Source organism: Lampris incognitus, chromosome 21 (genome assembly GCF_029633865.1).
Source record: "Lampris incognitus isolate fLamInc1 chromosome 21, fLamInc1.hap2, whole genome shotgun sequence".
Lineage (NCBI taxonomy): Eukaryota > Metazoa > Chordata > Actinopteri > Lampriformes > Lampridae > Lampris > Lampris incognitus.
Genome location: NC_079231.1, coordinates 15864719 through 15880486, shown reverse-complemented (window position 1 = coordinate 15880486; position 15768 = coordinate 15864719). Strand labels below are relative to the sequence as shown.

At 45.1% G+C, this 15768-nt stretch overlaps 1 protein-coding gene across 1 annotated transcript in view; it reads left to right on the top strand.

Annotated features, from left to right (window-relative positions):
- mcf2la (mcf.2 cell line derived transforming sequence-like a) overlaps window positions 1-15768 on the top strand; it is an 86442-nt gene that overhangs the window by 603 nt on the left and 70071 nt on the right.

The following is a 15768-nucleotide window of genomic DNA, read 5'->3' as shown; positions in this document are numbered from 1 at the left end:
GGGGGGTATGACATCAATGTGGGACATTTTTTTTAACCATTATGCAGGTCAGTCCAGATGGACCACAATGAGAGAGGTTCTACTTCAGGTTCGGTACAAGATGCAAGGGTCAGTGTTGGCCAGTTGAAATGATTGATTACAACTGAGGTTTGATAAACTGGGCAAAACCAGTCGTGATGGTTGTGGACTCTGAGGAACGAGAACAGGAAGGCCTTAAGAAGACCCGAGACTAACACGATTCTGCCATACTAGCTATTTTAATCCTAGTTAACTGCATGTAGATGGAGCAAGAGAGGAACTGTCAGTATCTTCACAGGCTGTACTATGGTTGCCTCCATGTGGATGGAGCAAGAGAGGAACTGTCAGTATCTTCACAGGCTGTACTATGGTTGCCTCCATGTGGATGGAGCAAGAGAGGAACTATCAGTATCTTCACAGGCTGTACTATGGTTGCCTCCATGTAGATGGAGCAAGAGAGGAACTGTCAGTATCTTCACAGGCTGTACTATGGTTGCCTTGGTTTGAATGGGTGCAAGTATTTGTCCAATGGCCGCGCTCTGGTTGAGTTAGCGCTAAGCAGTCATGCAAACATTAACAGATGCTATTCGAGCCATCGGCAGAGTTTACCACATCCTTATTTACTCAAGGTGGGACAGTAGGCGGCTGTATTATAAATGAACAAACGGTGTATGAGAGAGTGAGAGAGTTTATGAGTGCACATGTAGCATATTGGTAATTTTGACAGATGGTCAGTGCACCGCTGACAATGCACAGCCAGTCTGTTCATTCTCGGAGACGGACACCATTGCCGCCAGGACTCCAATATCTTGTGAGCTTGTCAGGATCTATAAGTCTATATTAGTCTATTCCCCGTGGGCCCGGATCTCTATTTAGAGTCTGTCTGATGTTTATTCTTAGTATGAGCCGTAGTTGGACTGCTGTGCCATGATCACAGAAGGAGCGGCATTGACTTAAGAGACAGCAAGCAGCCACATAAATGGGAATGGATTGTACTGAAAGTGTCACGCCAAGGAAAGAATGGGACCGAACCATGCACAAACACATTTCGTACACCTGAAAAGAGAATGGAGGTACTTGCATTGCCTAGTATGTCAGGTGGGGCTCTACATTTCTCGTTATTTGAAATTCACCCTTTAACACACTGCTAACCCGAGTAACCTCTTATGCTTTCGCATTGTCATTTGTAAGATCTCTAGAAAATTTCCACAATATCTGCAACTTTTTCCAGAAACAAAATGTGCCAAGAGTGGTACACAATACAATCCTGATGAACAGCTTTTATTTAACCTACTGGGACTTCTCCTGGATCACCACCTTGTTGTGGTGGAGAAGCTTGCGTGTACCAATGATTCCAAGAACTATGCCGTCTGGAGCATGGCTCCTGGTAGGGTCACCCAAGGCAGGTAGGTCCAGAGGTGGAAAACTCCGCTTCAGAAAGTAGAAGTACTAACCATGTATTTCCTCCACCCATGCACCAAACCAGCTGATTCTAATTAGCACAACAGTTCAGCCAGGTAGGAGAACTAAATAGTGAAATCAGCTGGTTTAGTCCATGGGTGGAACAAATACATGGTTAGTACTTCTACTTTCTGAAGCTGGGTTTTCTACCTCTGGGTAGGTCAAGGGGGAGGTTCCAGACGAAGCGCAATCCAACAAAGACCTCAACGGCGGAACTGGCGGAAGATGTCTCCAGGTCACAACGGCAGTGAAGGCGGGGGAGGGCTGCAACAGAGGGTGGTCCCTAATCGTCTTGGTTCTCCATGCCATTGGACTCTGGCCACCCCCTGCCAAGGACCGTGTGGTGGCTGCAGGCGCATCAGCCACTCCACATAAAAAGCTGTCACGTACAGGCGTCCTCCCATTATGTGGCTCCAGGATCGGCTTCTACGTCCACCTGAAGACCCAGAAAAACCCAGAGGGAGGACGGTCATACTCGAATCCGAGTGACCACCGATGATAATGAGGAGTCATAATAGTAGTAGTAGTGGCAGTAGTAGTAGTAGTAGTTGTAATAGCAGTAGTAGTAGTAGTAGTAGTCATGGTAGTAGTAGTAGAAGTAACAGTAGTAGTGGCAGTAGTAGCAGTCATGGTAATAGTAGCAGTAGTAGTAGCAGTGGTAGTAGTAGTGGTGGTAGTATAGCTCCATTAGAAATAAAACATCCACCAGTGCGGTCGTGTCACAGCCAAACAAAAGCAAACATGGCTGAGTTGAGCTGTCAAAGTATGTTTTTAACGAGCTTCTTCTGGCAAATTCACTTGTTGGCCAATACATCTTCAATCTTGTTGCTACCTGCCCTTACTTTCCTGCCTTTGGCTGCAATGACAAAGATGCAAAACATCATGTGCCATGTCTTTCTCCCTGGAAGGTCCCAGCTGAGACTACCCATTAAGACGAGCGACTTGAAAAGCATTCATGACAGTGTCAACAAGGGACATGTTAAGCTTCATGGCTGCAGCTTAAGAAAAGCTTTTGTGGTATAAAAGTGATATCGCTGGTCAAAAAGCAAGCGGCTGCGGTACTTCGGAGAAGACAATAATCACGGAGTTGCAGGGCTGTGAGACTGCTGTACGGACACTGACTCTCAATACGCTCCTTAAAGGCTTCCACGGTGTCTCCCCAACTGGTGGTCCACCTTGGCTGATGATCATTTCCTTCCATAAATCGCAGCATCCTCCTTAACCCGTTCTTACTCTCTTTCTCTCTCTCCCTTCTCTCTCTCCCTCTCTCTCTCTCTGTCTCTCATTAATGGAAATTTCTATATCGTCTTTGACCTCCATTTGATCTCTGTGATACTCGCCAACTTGGGAAATAACTTCAGGTTTATGCTTAGTCAGCATCCCAGTCATTAGCAAATGACTGTTTGTGTGTGTGTGTGTGTGTGTGTGTGTGTGTGTGTGTGTGTGTGTGTGTGTGTGTGTGTGTGTGTGTGTGTGTGTGTGTGTGCGCGCGCGTGTGTGTGCGCATGTGTGGGTGTGTGTGCACATGTGGGTGTGTGGGACCAACCTCGTTTTGCTAGCACATTAAAAAGTGACACACCCTAGTTTTTTCCTTACTCCCCCATCACTTACTAAAGGTGCAACGCATTTGACGTAGCACATTAAGAAGCCGATGCTTATATCATTATCATCATTATGACACCACAACAATCGATTATTACAGTTTATTACTGCTCCTCAGTAATAAAGGCCCGTCTTTCCTTGTTTGTGGTGTGGTCAGTTTCCCAGCTGTGTTATTGTCCTTTACTCCTTTCTTTGGGTTTCCTATGAAGCTCCGAGATTAATGGTCGACTTCATTGATGTGAGACAGCATCCTATCCAGCCCGTCTGTCTCCTCACTCCTCCACTTCCCCCCTGTAAAGAAAAGGCTCGTCCCATCGTCCTCCCGCCCTTGTCATCTGTCTTCCAGCTGCTCTGATCTCACCTCTCTCTCCCCCCCTCTCCATACTCTCTCTTTGAGACCTCTGTCTTCCTGTCAGCTGTTTTCTTTGTAGTTCCCGTCCGGTTGCACTATAAATAATCTATACCCAGCTTAAACGGTTAATGGAGCATGTTTTATGTTCCATCATGCTGTATGAAAAGAATCATACATCTCATTCTTCCACCAGATTAAATTATTTTAAAGTCAGTAGGCGTGTTCTGCTGACTGTTACTATTGTAGTAGTAGTAGTAGTAGTAGTAGTGGTATTAGTAGCAATAGTAGTTGTAGTGGTAGTATTGGTAGCAGTAGTAGTAGTACTAGTGGTACTAGTAGCAGTAGTAGTTGTAGTGGTAGTATTGGTAGCAGTAGTAGTAGTACTAGTGGTACTAGTAGCAGTAGTAGTTGTAGTGGTAGTATTGGTAGTGGTAGTAGTAGTAGTAGTAGTAGTAATGATAGTAGTCATACTAGTAGTAGTAGTAGTACTAGTGGTAGTAGCAGTAGCAGCAGTAGTAGTAGTAGTAATACTGGTTAGTAGTAGTAGTAGTGGTGGTAGTAGTAGCAGTAACAGTAGCAGTAGCAGTAATAGTAGTAGTAGGACTGGTTAGTAGTAGTAGTGGTAGTAGTAGTAGCAGTAACAGTAGCAGCATCAGTAGTAGTAGTAGTAATACTGGTTAGTAGTAGTAGTAGTAGTAGTAGTAGTAGTAGTAGCGATAGTAGTAGTAGCAATACTTCATACTGGACTTCAAAACAAACGAAGGCGGACCAATGGCGAGACGACTCAGGAAGACCCCGTGAGGAAAGTTACTACGTGTTTCCAGATGGTTTCACGGCCTGTTTGTGTTGTCGGTAACGCGCAACTTAACTATAATAAAAGAGGGCTATGAAATCCTGAAGGAACGACATGAAGATGAGTCGAGGGATATAAACTCTTTTATAAACACCTTTTTTTTCCGTTTTCGCCCAAAATTGGATTTGTATTTTTCAATTGAGACTCATTCAAGTGCGCAAATGTCCCTGTCCTGTTGACTGTGTGTGTGTGCGTGCGTGCGTATGTGTGTGTGTGCGTGTGTGCGTGCGTACGTTCAGGAGTTCAAACGCTATTGCAGGCAATCTGATGTTATGCGTTTTCTTTGAAAGGTTATTAGTAGTTTAGCAGTTCTTGCAGATAACCAGTTCGGGGGATTTTTTAATGTGACCAGATGAAAGCAACAGGAAGAGCGTTCTGAGTTTGAGGCCGAATACATTATATAATTCGAGGGGAATCGCCTCAGTTTAATTCAATATGAACCCGCTGCCAGTCTGTCTGACAGGCAGCAGGTAAAACATGATTGCTTGGGCATCTCACGCAAGTGTGTACACACACACACACACACACACACACACACACCCCTCCCTGTAATTGCTGCAAGGTTGCGGAAAAGTCAACAGTGAATTGTTCTAAATGACAGTTTGGCCCATCTTCTCCAACCCCGCTGGAGATTTAGTGAATCAAAGTGGGGGGAGAGAGGGGCAGAAAAGAGGTGGGGGGTTTTTAAGCGTTTCGCCACAAATTGAATTGAATAAAGGGCAAATTGAATGAGGGCGAGCTCATACGTTTGCCCCCTTGTGATGTTCTTTTGTGCGGTTCTCGGAATAGATCGCGTGTCTGCAGAAACGTGTTTGCAAGTCTCCTTTTCCCCGCAGGCTCGCGACGCCGCAGCCATCCTACACTTTATTAGTCTGTACATTGAAAGCTGGTCTCTCCAGGCCCGCCGCCAGGGCTCGGGTCTTCAGTGGGGCATATGAACTGCATGAGGGGACACAATTATTGTTAAATATTTTTGATAAACCGATATGCTGTTGTATTCGTGCAGCGCTGACGCATACTAACTATACTGAGCTCGCATACTTTTTCAGTATGGCTGTTGCTCGCATAACAGTACCCCGTCAATCAAAAACACGCCACTGTTTCTCTACCTTAATGTCTTAATTTATAAGAAATATAAAGTTGGTATTTTTTATTTTCAACAGAAAAACAATATAGCTGAATTAATAAAATTATTAAAACTATATATACCAGTAGGGGGGAGGGGGGGCACTAGCACTAGTGGAGGCGGGCCCGGCCCCCTAAGGTCCGCCCATGGCGACGGGCCTGCGTGTCTCTCTCTCTCTCTCTCTCTCTGTCTCTCTCTCTCTCTCTCTCTCTCTCTCTCTCTCTCTCTCTCTCTCTGTCTCTCTCTCTCTGTCTCTGTCTCTCTCTCTCTCTCTCTCTCTCTCTGTCTGTCTCTCTCTCTCTCTCTCTCTCTCTCTCTCTCTCCGGTCAAACATCTTCTCACACTGTTGTTATTTTTCTGTTTCCTGGTTGTTTCATCTTGTAGGCCATTTAATTAGCTCTTCCTGTTTATGCTCAACATGACCAATAGTGCTTGATGTGTTGTAACGGAAGAGGTCAATAGTGCTTGATCCCCACCAACATAGGTGGGGGGGAAAAAACAACAACAATCAAAATGATTGTTCGCCCGGACCTTGTCTGCACCATATCCCACTGAAGCAAACACACACAGGTCTCCTCTACATCCCCTCCATGCACACCGTGGTCTGCTCTGCATCCCTTGGTCACACACTGCACCTGGCTACAGAGCACACAAACACACACGCACACATACACACACGCACACACACACACACACACACACAGTTGTTTCTCTGGTGGACTCGTAATCTTCCTACCTTCCAAGTGAACAAACAAACACAGCGATAAGGGTGGCGAAGGACCAGAGTTGAGAAACACACCCCGTTAGGATAAATACGGTGGTGGTGGTGGTGGTGTGGGTGGGGGGGGGGGGGGGACGACACGCTTATACAAACAACAAACCCACATAGTGGATCGTCGCTAGATAAAGAAACATGAAGTTGGAGCGTATGAATGAAAGTGAATCTCGAAGGTCTTAAGAGAACATTTTCAGAATGATATGTTTTTGTCGGCTCGTGCTTCATGGGGATTTCATGGCGAATAGACGAAGTGCGCTGACTGCACAGGCCCTGCCGCCTTTACTCTCCAAGTACAGAGTCACACTAGACATGGCTGAAAAGGTGCCTGTGAAGGGATCCGGGGGTCACGCTCAGGGTCATAAGGGATTAAGAGGTCCGGGATATAATGGAGGTGTTTTGAAAGTCCTTCAAGAAGGGCCAAAAAGGGCATCCGGGTAGCATGGCGGTCTATTCTGTTGCCTACCGACACGGGGATCGCCGGTTCGAATCCCTGTGTTACCTTTGGCTTGGTCAGGCGTCCCTACAGATGCGGGTGTGAAGCCAGATGTGAGGATGTGTCCTGGTCGCTGCACTAGCGCCTCCTCTGGTCAGTCGGGGTGCCTGTTCAGGGCGGAGGGGGAACTGGGGGCAATAGCGTGATCCTCCCACGTGCTACATCCCCCCGGCGAAACTCTTCACTGTCAGGTGAAAAGAAGCGGCTGGCGACTCCACGTGTATCGGAGGAGGCATGTGGTAGTCTGCAACCCTCCCCGGATCAGCAGAGGGGGTGGAGCAGCGACTGGGACGGCTCGGAAGAGTGGGGTAATTGGCCAAGTACAATGGGGGAGAAAAAGTGGGGGGGGGGGGTCCGGGATATAATGGGGGGTGTTTTGAAAGTCCTTCAAGAAAGGCAGAAAAACCTCCCTCTTCCAGGACTTCCTGCATCCCTACATGGTCTCTGGTGGAGCTTTGCAGCTCTGTGCACCACCATAACTCACAATGGCTAAGCGCTTATGACGGTGATATACTGCTATACTGCTATGTCACACTGCGTTGTATTTAGAGTCTTTTATTCTCCACCTCTTGATGACTGAAAGCGTACTTGACTACTGCACTCGTCATGACATGCAGTCTTGATAGGATTAGCATGTATGTATGTATGTATGTGTGCTCTTATGATGCTCAAACGAGGAAATTAAAGTATAAAATTGATCCACGTGATCTGCAAGTTGGTTTTAAAAACGAAACTCTACCAGTGTGGCGTTCCCTTACCGTTTCCTCGGTTATTACCAAGTGATGTGGTAGCTATCATCATAGCTGACAGATTACCAAGTGTGTTTTTACAAATGAATAGTAATACTAAGGCGGGAAAATTGTGTATTTTTGACTTTTGTCCTCGTTAAGGCGTTCTTCAAGAGTGGCAAATTGTCCTTAAATTGGTTTTTGTGGTGAAACGGCAACGTGAAGGGTGAGGTTTTTATTGAGAAGAGCAAGCTGTACGTTGTCTGAGCTGATGTGACCCATGCTCGGTCAATTACCAGAGACAGGAAATGAATCATGATAAACCCTCTGCTATTTCCTGTCCGAGGGTTCACGGGCTCTATCACCTAAATCTGATGGCATGTGAGCACACGCCATACACGCACACGCGCACACACACACGTGCGCACACACTTTCTCATGCAAACACACACACACGCACACACACTTTCTCATGCGCACACACACACTCTCATGCACACACACACATACACGCACACACACACACCCATGCACACACACATTCTCTCATGAACACACACACTCTCATGCACACACACACACACACACACCCATGCACACACACATTCTCTCATGAACACACACACTCTCATGCACACACACACACACATACACGCACACACACACACACACACCCATGCACACACACATTCTCTAATGAACACACACACTCATGCACACACACATGTTCTCATGCATACCCACACAAACACACACACACTTTCTCATGCACACACACACACACAAACAAATATTCAAGGGCAAGTGCCTCCCTCCCCACTTCTCCTTTTACTTCACTGTGAAGTTTCAATTCGTCATACTTGCGTCCCTTGCTGTTTTTTTTTCTGTTGCATCAAACAAGTGGTTTGGGGGCTGCTTTGCCATTTTGTGTGATGCTTTTGTGTATATTTGGAGACTGTATCTGTGTTAAAGAGTACAGGAATAAGAATGTTCTGAATGTGACTGTTGGGAGGAGAAATTACTCACCGTATAGTTTGTTTTAGAAAGAAGCTTGACAAAGAGTCTCTCACATTTGATCTTGATGAGAGAAATGAGCCGAGCGAGAGAGTGAATGTTGGCAACGCAAGCATTTGAGAGAGAGAGAGAGAGAGAAAGAGAGACAGTGAGAGTGCTAAACAGAGAGCGAGAGAGAGGGAGAGAGAGAGAGAGAGAGAGAGACAGAGAGTGCGAGATAGACAGAGAGCGAGAGAAAGAGAGAGTACCAGACAGGGAGCTGGTGAATCAAACTTCCTGGAGGGTGTATTCATGCACTTATTTGTTCAGCTTCTCAATGGTTCTGTGTGTGGCATATTGGGTCCCCCTGCTGTCTTAGTGTGTATCGTGTGTGTGTGTGCATGTGAGAGAGAGCGAGACAGAGAGAGACAGCAAGAGAGAGAGATAAATGGGAAAAACATCCAACTGAGATCCTGCATGTTGAGTTTTGCAAAAACATCCTAAAAGTCCACCGGCACACTACACATGATGCATGCAGGGCAGAACGGGGCCAAGATCCTCTTCTGGTTAAAATTCAAAGAAGGGCAATCAAATTCTGGAAACACCTAAAATTCAGTGACCCACATTATAAAGCCTTGCAATACCAAGAACTGAGCAAAGATAAGACCTCTTCTACCGACCCGGTCTTCAGCCATCCTGTTCCACTAACACCTTAAAGGCACAAGACCAGGTCCAGACTACACAACATATTCGGTTTAAACAAATTTCCTCAAACCCAAAAGACAATTATTACGAATATTGGCAATCCAAAACAAAATCGCAAAGCAAGATACAACGCTATTTGGCCCTTGACAGAGAATATGCATTAGCAGATTACCTAACTAAAATATAAGCAACCAATCTGAGAAATACACTGACGAAATACAGACTCAGTGAGCGCCGCTTAGCAACAGAGACTGGCAGACCCCAAAAAAACATGGCTGCCAAGAGACAAACGTCTGTCAGCAGTGACAGAGCTGCTCTTTTTAACAGAGTGCAAAACATTCCAACCAATCCGTGACCACTTCTTCCCAAAACCTGAAGAAAAACACCCTGGATTAACCACAGTACACTAGCCTACCTACTGGGTGACGACAAAGAGAGCTGTACTATACTATACTGTACTGTACTGTACTGTACTATACTATACACTATACTATACTATAGAGCTATAGCTGTACTATAGCTACACAATATCTTCTCACTTGCCACCATCTGAGGGACACTGAATGAGACACATACTCACACACATATTTCTCTTACTTTTTACACAAACAAGCCCAAGACCACATTCAGACATACACATACACACACACACACACACACACATACAAGCACACAGACTCATAAATGCACATGCATGCACACAGATAGTCGTGCTAACTGTCCTACTGCTTTAAATAAAATTAATAAAGATAATAATAATAATAACAGTTAAATCATAAATAATTAATAAATAAGTACTACTGGTAACTAATTACCAGTCTGGTCTTTATACTGCACCTGTATATGTTCTGATTCCTAGCATCTGTCTATGTATAAGTACATGGAGATTAATAAAGATAATAATAATAATAACAGTTAAATCATAAATAATTAATAAATAAGTACTACTGGTAACTAATTACCAGTCTGGTCTTTATACTGCACCTGTATATGTTCTGATTCCTAGCATCTGTCTATGTATAAGTACATGTTCGGTATATGTTCTGATTTTTTATATGTTCTGTTGGTAATGACTGCTTTGGCAAAACAAGTGCCTATTTGTCATGCCAGTATCGCACCTCTGAATTTGAATTCGAATTTGACAGAGACAGAGAGAGAGGGCAAAACAGACAGAGAGAGAGAGAGAGAGAGAGAGAGAGAGAGAGAGAGAGAGAGAGAGAGAGAGAGAGAGAGAGAGAGAGAGACAGACAGACAGACAGACAGACAGACAGACAGCCAGACAGACAGCGAGAGCGAGAGCAAGAGAGACAGACAGACAGAGAGTGAGAGAGACAGAGAGAGACACAGACAGACAGCAAGAGAGAGTGAGAGAGAGAGAGAGAGAGAGACAGACAGACAGACAAACAGACAGACAGAGAGGACGACGGGCTTTTGTCAAGGAGCTGGAACATTTGACTCCAGAGTACCAGGAAATGGACGATGCAGGTAAGCTGCGGGTGGTCCCGGGAGGGGGGCCAGCGGCGAGCATTGCAGCAAGATTTATATTTTCCTGCCACAACCTGAGAGACAGTGGGTGACGGCGCCTATTGCTATTGTTGTTGTTGGATATCATAATCACTGTTGTTGTTGCCGTTATTATAATCATTGTTGTGTTGTGTTGCTGTTTTACATGCTTTGGCAATATGTACAAAACGTATGTCATGCCAATAAAGCACATATTGAATTGAATTGACAGAGAGAGAGAGACAGAGCGATAGACAGGGACAGAGAGAGCGAGACAGAGAGTGAGACAGAGAGAGACAGCAAGAGAGAGAGAAAGAGAGAAAAGACAGAGAGACAGACACCAGCAGGCATCCAGACTGACATGCACATATACAGGCATACATACACACACTCTTATGTTGACATATGTGAACACATGACGTGTAGACACACTGACTCCTTCACATGTAAATTCACAAGCAATTCTTATACAGACTGTCTGTCTATAACTCAGCTGGAGTAAACCTTTTCTGCCAAGAGAAAACAGGTACCTGCACCCTGTGTGTGTGTGCGTGTGTGTGTGTGTGTGCGTGCCTACGTGCTTGTCTCGGTCCACCTATGCATGTGAGAGATGGTGAAAATCGGCAGTTAAATGTCATAAGTCAGGTCATCCTGGATGCGGGCCCAGGATAACAGCTGTGTACTAACATCATGTACCCAGACACTAGCAGGAGAAGTGAAGGAGGGGTCACACATGCCATCAACCCACAGACCAGCAGAGGGAGCGAAGGCGCGGGTAACTGCATCCCCCAGATAATATCACGGGATACAAAAGATTTTTCAATACAAACAACAGTATATGTTAGGATTTGGTTTTGTTAGCCATTTTGAGTTATATATATACATATATATGGCTGTAAATGCTCATCGAGCAACATTATATTAACAATAGAACAAGTTATCCAAAGCAGTTGAATCAAGTGCAACTGGACTTGGTATATATCCGTGAAGACGTTTCGCCTCTCATCCAAGAGGCTTCCTCAGTTCGTGCCTTTCTGACTAGATCAAGCTAGTCTGAGTCTATAATTGATGTTAAGCAAATGACAGAATATGAATATCGTTAAAACTAAGATTACACAAACCTGGCTCGCCTCAATTTTGTAAAAATACATAGCCAAATAACACAATTAGGCTATATTACTATGCATCTTGGCATATTTCATGCAGAATAATAGTTTAGCTATTTATGTGACAGCTATGTATTTACATAATGCTAATTACCATGCAAGCACAATCATTATAGCTGTTGAGGACTCCTCACCCTTAGGGCAATAAAATTAGAGATATGGAGCTTTAGTGAAAGTTCAGTTAGAAAGACTATCTTTTGCATGCACAGGTCTGTAGTATTATTTCTTATCTTATCTTCTTATATGTCCTCCCTCACCACATCCATAAACCTCCTCTTTGGCCTTCTTCTTTTCCTCTCCCCTGGCAGCTCCATATTCAGCATCCTTCTCCCAATATACCCAGCATCTCTCCTCCACACATGTCCAAGCCATCTCAATCTTGCCTCTCTTGCTTTGTCTCCAAACCATTCAACCTGAGCTTTCCCTCTAATATACTCATTCCTAGTCCTGTCCTTCTTCATCACTCCGAACGAAAATCTTAGCATCTTCAACTCTGCCATCTCCAGCGCCGCCTCCTGTCTTTTCATCAGGGCCACCATCTACAAAGCAGACAACATACACTATATGGACAAAAGTATTGAGATACCTGGCCATTACACCGACAGGGGCTTTTATGACATCCCATTCTAAACCCATAGGCATTAATATGGAGTTTGCCCCCCCCCCCTTTCAGCTATAACAGCTTCTACTCTTGTGGGAATTTTTGCCCACTCATCCAGACGAGTATTTGTGAGGTCAGGCACTGATGTTGGACGAGAAGACCTGGCTCACAATCTCCATTCTAGTTCATCCCAAAGGTGTTCGATTGAGTTGAGGTCAGGGCTCTGTGCGGGCCAGTCAAGTTCTTCCACACCAAACTCACCCAACCATGTCTAATGGACCTTGCTTTGTGCACAGGGGTACAGTCATACTGGTACAGAAAAAGGCCCTCACAAAACTGTTCCCACAAAGTCGGAAGCATAGAATTGTCCAAAACATCTTGGTATGCTGAAGCATTAAGAGTTCCCTTCACTGGAACTAAGGGGCCTACCCCAAACCCTGAAAAATAACCCCATACCATTATCCCTCCTCCACCAAACTTTACAGTTGGCACAATGCAGTCAGGCAGGTAGTGTTCTCCTGGCATCCGCCAAACCCAGACTTGTCCATCAGACTGCCAGACAGAGAAGTGTGATTCATCACTTCACAGAACATGTTTCCACTGCTCCAGAGTCCTGTGGCAGCGTGCTTTGCACCACTCCATCCAACACTTTGCATTGTGCTTGGTGATGTAAGGCTTGCATGCAGCTGCTCGGCCACGGAAACCCATTCCATGAAGCTCCCGGCACACAGTTTTTGTGCTGATGTAATGCCAGAGGAAGTTTAGAACTCTGCAGTTATTGAGTCAACAGAGCATTGGCGACTTTTACGTACTATGCGCCTCAGCACTTGTTTACCCCGCTGTGTGCCTTTACGTGGTCTGCCACTTTGTGGCTGAGTTGCTGTTGTCCCTAAACGCTTCCACTTTTCAATAATACCACTTACAGTTGACTGTGGAATATCTAGCAGGGAAGAATTTTCACGAACTGACTTACTGCAAAGGTGGCATCCTATGACAGTACCAAGCTTGAAGTCACTGAGCTCTTCAGAACGACCCATTCTTTCACAAATGTTTGTAAATGCAGACTGCATGGCTAGCTGCTTGATTTTATACACCTGTGGCAATGGGTCTGAATGAAACACCCGAATTCAATGATTAAGAGGTGTGTCCCAATACTTTTGTCCATATAGTGTAGTTGGTCTCACTACCATCTTGTAAACCTTCCCTTTAACTCTTGCTGGTACCCTTCTGTCGCAAATCACTCCTGACACTCTTCTCCACCCACTCCACCCTGCCTGCACTCTCTTCTTCACCTCTCTTCCACACTCCCCATTACTTTGAGCAGTGGACCCCAAGTATTTAAACTCATACGCCTTCGTCACCTCTACCGCTTGCATCCTCACCATTCCACTGTCCTCCGTGTCAGTCATGCATATGTATTCTGTCTTGCTTCTACTGATTTTCATTCCTCTTCTCTCCAGTGCATACCTCCACCTCTCCCGGCTCTCCTCAACCTGCACCCTACTCTCACTACAGATCACAATGTCATCCGCGAACATCACAGCCCATGGAGACCTCACCACTGTCACACTTCCCTTGTACATATCCTGCACCACTCCTACATACTTTTCTGCCACTCCCGACTTCCTCATACAATACCACACCTCCTCTCTCGGCACCCTGTCATATGCTTTCTCTAAATCCACAAAGACACAATGTAACTCCTTCTGGCCTTCTCTATACTTCTCCATCAACATTCTCAAAGCAAACATCGTATCCGTAGTGCTGTTCCCTGGCAGGAAACCATACTGCTGCTCGCTAATCATCACCTCTCCTCTTAACCTAGCTTCTGTTACTCTTTCCCATATCTTCATGCTGTGGCTGATCAACTTTATACCGCTGTAGTTGCTACAGTTCTGCACATCGCCCTTATTCTTATATATTGGTACCAGTATGCTTCTTCTCCACTCCTCAGGCATACTCTCACTTTCAAAGATTGTGTTAAACAATTAAGTTAAAAACTCCACTGCCATCTCTCCTAAACACCTCCATGCCTCCACAGTTATGTCATCAGGACCAACCACTTTTCCACTCTTCCCTGCCAAATCAAATATGTGGATCATAAATTATTTCCACTAAATCATGTTATACTAAATAATTATCTTTTCTTTATTCACTATGTCTTTCCTGATTGAAGTGTTGTTATTCAAGACAAGCAATACTGGATTTTTTATTTTTATTTTTATTTGTCTTGCATATCCATTGACTAGTAACATCAGTGCTAATTACAGATTTATTCATTTATTTATTTTTCTATGCAATATACATCATCCATGATAAAAATCAGACCATCGATGCTGACCGGCACTGTATCTCCCATGCTATAGGACTCCCAGAGGAGTGATGTCAGTATTGGACTTATTGTCTTTTTCATCAGAAGACATTAAAGCTGTGTTAGTATGTGGTCACCACACACATCATATCAGTTTACTCTTGTGATGTCACTGACCCAACCCCCCTCCGTTTCACCTCACTGGTGGCCCTTTAACTCACGTCTGATTGGACGATATGTGTAAAGATGAGCCGTGGCCACTCCCACTCTCACCACCCAGTCAGTGTCTATGTGTTTTGTTTGTTGCCTTATTGTAGTTTTGCTCTCTTCCCTTTTCTCTCTATCACCCCCCCTTACTTATCTATCTCTCTTTCCTCCCCTCTCAGCACCTGTGTAAAAAGGGAGCAGGGGTGAAATCTGAACCTAGAAAAGGGGCGGGTCGTCCGAGTCTCCTCTGAGTCAACCCGATTATGTGTGTGTGTATGTGTGGGGGGTGGCTTTGTGTGTGTCTGTGTGTGGAGGGGGGGGGTGGCTTTGTGTGTGTGTGGGAGCTGCGCTGTGCAGTGAGAAAGAGTGACAGCCCGGCTGAAGTCCTCAGCTGCAGAGGAATGGACTGCCTCAACTTCCATCGCGACTTCCTCTGACAATGTGTGCATGAGTGTGTGTGCGTGAGTGTGTGAGTGTGAGTGTGTGTGTGTGTGTGTGTGTGTTTTAATGGTATGTGTGTGTAAATGTGTTAATGAAGGGGGGGGCTTAGTGCACATGGGAAAATATGGCTCTAAACCGAGTGTCTCAACTCTGCCACGATATCACCAGACTATGGCTGCAACTCAAGATGATGACAGGTAGGGTGTGTATGTATTATGTATTATGTATTATGTTTGTGTGTATGTGTGTGTGCAAGCACATGTACATACCAAACATAAGAATAATATTCTGCAACTGTATATTTGTTTGTGTGCGTGTTTATCTACCTCTGCCAGTACGTCTGTGTGCCCGTCTTTAGGTACTTGCCATAAAATGCTCTGTGTGTGTGTGTGTGTGTGTGTGTGTGTGTGTGTGTGTGTGTGTGTGTGTG